We start from the raw sequence: 6,413 nt of genomic DNA, 5'->3' as shown, positions 1-6,413 counted from the left end.
TGTCATATATCTCTTTTGTCACCACATTCATATAAAAAAGTTAGCGAATTATTCAAAATAATTTCTTCATTGAAATCATTTACAATTTTTTACTCTGCTTTCTCTTTCAGTTACAATTATTTTACTGAATTTATGTATAGCCATTTGTAAAACTTCATACAGGAAGAAAAATACAATCCCAGTTTATATTCATACTTTTAAGAAAATAGTCAAATGATCATATACTGTAAAGGTTCCATTTATTTTCATAATAACAAGTAGTACACTGTAATTTTGTTCTTTATGTGAATTCTCTATTTTGTAATGTAATGCAAATAATACAATTTTTCAAAAATATTAGTTTCCTAACCTTTTAATTAAATATTTAAATTTAACCTCTTTGGAGAGAGATAAATGTTTTTACTATGTATATTTCGTATACAAATTATGTTTATACGGTTTTGTTGGCTCAAACAGTAATTTTAATAATATACATAAAATAATTAGGTAGCTTGTAATTGCATGTACTTGTTGTGTAGCTAGTAATTTCATGTAGCTTGTAATTGCATGTTCTTTTTATGTAGCTTAGAAATATAACTGTTTTATCATAAAAAATAGTTTTACTAACATTGACTAACATTAATTACACTAATTAATTTAAGTTTAGTTGATGGGTATTTTATGTATATCATTCATTCTGCTGTATTTGAGTTGAATATCTAAATTTAAATGTAATATAAATTGATTATCAATTATTAAATTATAACTGGGTCTTCAAAGAGGTTAAATTATAATTGATTTTAATGAATAAGGTATATGAACCACTTTTATACAAATTTTCCAGTATTCTTTAAATTAATTATTTTTACAGCAATTTTTTTTTAAATAAGGAGAAATTTGTGATTTGCTAATTCATAGTATTGGCTTTGTTCAATCGTATTTGATCTGTTTATGTAAAACATCCTTGCATCTTATGTTCTTTGTGGATTCACTTTTATTTTATAATTATCCTAAGTAATTTCTTAAATAAATAACCATATTTAACAAAAAAATTAATTCTAAAATGACCCTTTGATTATCTACATATAAACAAATTTAAGAATACAAATCAGATTTTTTGGCATTCGTTTAAAAAAAACTTTTCACCCTAACCATCTAATGTTAAATAAAACTATTTTTGACACCATCAAACAGTATTTGAAAGTATACTGGACTTCTACAGAGAACCATCAAGGAACTATTACAGTATATCCATCAGGAATCATTTTAGTTCTATTTAAAAGGCCTATCACTATTACCGTTGACATTTTTACAACCTAAAAATACACTATATTAAACCTTTTATATGAGCAAATTATATATATAAACCCCCTGGTTTTAGTCTTCTAGAATATATGCCATATCTTGCCTGGTGGTTATCCACTGAAATTATTAGTTTATTTCTATAAATGTATATTTTTTATAAACAATTTTCCAAAACCATGTAAAACTGAAATCGAGCACATTCTCTATCTTATACGGGATTAGAATTTGTAATTTAATTGGTACCTGTCACTTAATTAATCATTCTGCACCTCCCACTGTTCACATATAGAATTTCTTTGTAATTATATTTCATATTGTTGATGAAAAAAGACTTCCTTATTGATTACTGAATAATAAAATTTAATTTTTTTCTATAATCCTACAGATACAGGTAACTTCAATATTACATTTAGTATTTGCATTATTACCCCCTTTTCACTTGCATTGTCATTAATCGTAACTTGATCCATTTGCTATTCATTAGCAACTTTACCTTTTTTTCAATAATATAAATTATAGACTTTTAATTCCAAACAGGATTGGCAATATTATGCTGTGAAAATGCATTCTTAGAGAATCTTAAATGGGATAATCAAGAGGTCTGGATAGTAATGCATACACCTGCACAGGTACAAAAGGGAAAAAAAGAAATATGAAAAATACAAGTAAATTCATTATGATTAAAGACACTCTGAGTAATTGATTTCTTCGAAAAATCTTCTATTTTTAATATTGAAAATAATAGAAAAATCCCTTAAGTTATATTTCTTCAAATCGATAACATTTTTCTGTTGAAATTATGAAACAAAAATCTTCTGGTTAATATTTCCCTAGTTCAGTCTTCTAATTCGGTTTCATTTTTAGAAATACAGTTTCAAATTATTTAACTGTAACAACACACAGATTAGATTGTATATACAGACAGAAAATTTGATATGTCATATAGTTAAGGGTGTATTGTTTTAAATTTTTTATCAACTTAGCAAGTCTGATATGCTCTGAAACACTTCAGGGTGTATTGTTATAAATTGTTTATCAACTTAGCAAGTCTGATATGCTCTGAAACAGTTCAGAGTGTATTGTTATAAATTTTTGATCAACTTAGCAAGTCTGATATGCTCTGAAACAGTTCAGGGTGTATGGTTTTAAATTTTTGATCAACTTAGCAAGTCTGATATGCTCTGAAACACTTCAGGGTGTATGGTTTTAAATTTTTGATCAACTTAGCAAGTCTGATATGCTCTGAAACAGTTCAGGGTGTATTGTTATAAATTTTTGATCAACTTAGCAAGTCTGATATGCTCTGAAACAGTTCAGGGTGTATTGTTTTAAATTTATGATCAACTTAGCAAGTCTGATATGCTCTGAAACACTTCAGGGTGTATTGTTATACATTTTTGATCAACTTAGCAAGTCTGATATGCCCTGAAACACTTCAGGGTGTATTGTTATAAATTGTTTATCAACTTAGCAAGTCTGATATGCTCTGAAACACTTCAGGGTGTATTGTTATAAATTGTTTATCAACTTAGCAAGTCTGATATGCTCTGAAACAGTTCAGAGTGTATTGTTATAAATTTTTGATCAACTTAGCAAGTCTGATATGCTCTGAAACAGTTCAGGGTGTATGGTTTTAAATTTTTGATCAACTTAGCAAGTCTGATATGCTCTGAAACACTTCAGGGTGTATGGTTTTAAATTTTTGATCAACTTAGCAAGTCTGATATGCTCTGAAACAGTTCAGGGTGTATTGTTTTAAATTTATGATCAACTTAGCAAGTCTGATATGCTCTGAAACACTTCAGGGTGTATTGTTATACATTTTTGATCAACTTAGCAAGTCTGATATGCTCTGAAACACTTCAGGGTGTATTGTTATAAATTGTTTATCAACTTAGCAAGTCTGATATGCTCTGAAACACTTCAGGGTGTATTGTTATAAATTGTTTATCAACTTAGCAAGTCTGATATGCTCAGAAACAGTTCAGAGTGTATTGTTATAAATTTTTGATCAACTTAGCAAGTCTGATATGCTCTGAAACAGTTCAGGGTGTATGGTTTTAAATTTTTGATCAACTTAGCAAGTCTGATATGCTCTGAAACACTTCAGGGTGTATGGTTTTAAATTTTTGATCAACTTAGCAAGTCTGATATGCTCTGAAACAGTTCAGGGTGTATTGTTATAAATTTTTGATCAACTTAGCAAGTCTGATATGCTCTGAAACACTTCAGGGTGTATTGTTATAAATTGTTTATCAACTTAGCAAGTCTGATATGCTCTGAAACACTTCAGGGTGTATTGTTATACATTTTTGATCAACTTAGCAAGTCTGATATGCTCTGAAACACTTCAGGGTGTATTGTTATAAATTTTTGATCAACTTAGCAAGTCTGATATGCTCTGAAACACTTCAGGGTGTATTGTTTTAAATTTTTGATCAACTTAGCAAGTCTGATATGCTCTGAAACACTTCAGGGTGTATTGTTATAAATTGTTTATCAACTTAGCAAGTCTGATATGCTCTGAAACAGTTCAGGGTGTATTGTTATAAATTTTTGATCAACTTAGCAAGTCTGATATGCTCTGAAACAGTTCAGGGTGTATTATTTTAGATTGTTGCTTCACACGAAGCAAATCTTATATGTTGTGACAGTTCAGGGTATATTATTTCAACGTTTTCCTTAACGGGTAGGAGATTCAATGTGCTCTTGCACAGTTCCGGGTGTATTATTCTCATCTTAGCTTATCAGTTACCTAATATGATACACAATTATTTTTAATTATAATTCTTGATTACATATTGACATTGTAAATATCTATGTTGTATGCAATGAATAGTTTTCGCAAGTGCCGGGTACATAAAGCATTCGTGCCGCGTCAACCGCGTCGCGACCGTACTTCATCATCCCGATATCGTTCATCGGGTTCGGTTGGGGGGTGCTGTGTATATAAATGAGTCTATATATTGGGGGGTGATATATAAATATGTTAATGTTAGAAATAGTTATTCATATAATTCATAATATTTAGTTATTCTATGTTTATTATGTTTCTTTGTGTTTTCAGCTCATCACTTCACTACCAGTGGCTGAAGTCCTCCTTAACTCAATTTAAATTCATAAAAAATTCAGTTTAATAATTTAAATTTTTATTTTAATTTTAAATTTAATCGCATAAAAATTCCTTTTTTTAGTTTAAATTGCTTTATAAAATTTTATTTGAAATATTAATGAGTGGGTTTTAAAATTACCTTTTTTGTAAATTATTTAAATTTTGTTCATTTCATTGACAAAATTAATCATTTAAATAAGTTCAAGAAATTAAAAAAATAAGTAAATATATAGAGGCAATTTCTTAATTAAATGCAGCTTTTAAATCTGGTTCATGTAGGATATAATGTTTATTTTTAATTTTTTTTTTATTTGATATATATTATATTACATAAGCTTTTTCTTAAATTTTTTTGGTAGGTGTTAATCAAATTGAAGGTTAGAGCATATTTATATCTAATTACAGTTTTAAGAATTTTTTTTTTTTATTTTATTTGAAATATTTTAAATTCCCTTTGCATTCCCCAATCTGCATTCAGCCAACCAGCTTCAGAGAAGATGCATGCTTGCATGTTAGTTTAATTTTTTCAAACCAGAGTCAGCTGATTTTAGAGGTGCCATAATAAATTATTTCACTTTATTTGCTTTTTTTTTTATTAAAATAATTAACTTAGTTGCAAAATTTACCAATTTTTTGTGGTAAAAACCTAAGTAGAATGATTATTTGAAAAAAATCCATCTACCATAACAGTAATCCAAATTACTTCAAAATTTAATAATTTTTTTATGTAATATATTTGCCTTGCATATTAAAAAGGCGTGTACTGATTCTGGTTTTTAGTGTGTAATTATTTTATTTTCACATATTTTGAAATTGTGGGGTAAATAAAGTGATTGGTGAAAATAAAGTGTGAAATTAAAGTGCGATCAATATCAAAGTGAGAAATTAACGTTATCTTCCTCACTACAAAAATTTACAAACTATAAATAAAAATGAGACTAGAAATAATACAGATTACCAGATTACATTCCACATCTCATCAACTCTTCACTTCATGCTGCATCCTATTTCTTCAGACTACCAGATCGACCGATTCTTTCAGCTGCTCGATGGATTTGATCTTTGGATTAGCCTTGGCGATAAATGTATAGCTGTGTTGCCAAATGGTAAAATATTAAGGTACTACTAATTCTTTACTACACCATATAATTTCATGATAATACTAGTATTTATTAAGACTCCATCCGTTTATGTAATGTTTAGCTTCAGTTAGAGCAACCAAGTATTGGAGATACTCACTCTGTGAATTCAACCGGCCATTATCACTTGCCTTGTACCAGGGGCCAAGGTCAGGGCATTAGCCCACTGTGGCTAGTCTAGTGGTAACTCGTCATTGCAAGTCAAATGATTTCAAAGTCGAGAGTTCTAAGGTTCAAATCCTAGTAAAGACTTTTAAATGGATTTGAATATTAGATTGTGGATATTAGTGTTCTTTCACGGTAGGATTTCAATTAACCACACATTTCAGGAATAGTCGATGTGAGACTGAACAAAACTACACTTAATTTGCATTCATACATATCATCTTCTTAAGTAATACCTTATGGTGGTTCCCGAGGCTAAACAGAAAAAGAGCGGGTCATGCCATTAGTTTAGACTCCAGTTTATATCACTGATAGGTAACTTTCTCTTTTGATACTGCAGGTACTTTTATTTCTAAATTTTTTAAAAATTTTAGGTAGTTCTGTCATTAAATGTCATGCGAAACACAGAAATTTTGTGTGGCAAATTACAACATAATGCAGTAAAGGAAAAAACAGTATAATAAAGAAAAGAAACTTAATAGTGTTACATATCAAGAAATGCCAGTATCTGGTCAATGCCTAATTTGTCTCTGATAAATATTTTATTTGAAATATAAACCACCAAAACACAGTAATTAGATAAGTTACACTTGCCATATTAATTTCCACCGACTGTTTTTTTGCAGTACCCTGCATCTCCAGTATGTATTAAATTCTATTTTTATTACATTAAAACTTATTTGTTTTAATGATATCTATTTTTTATGATAAAT

The sequence above is a fragment of the Lycorma delicatula genome, chromosome 5 (assembly GCF_047948215.1).
Source record: "Lycorma delicatula isolate Av1 chromosome 5, ASM4794821v1, whole genome shotgun sequence".
Lineage (NCBI taxonomy): Eukaryota > Metazoa > Arthropoda > Insecta > Hemiptera > Fulgoridae > Lycorma > Lycorma delicatula.
The sequence above is the reverse complement of the archived record's forward strand: the minus strand, read 5'-3'. Positions refer to the sequence as shown.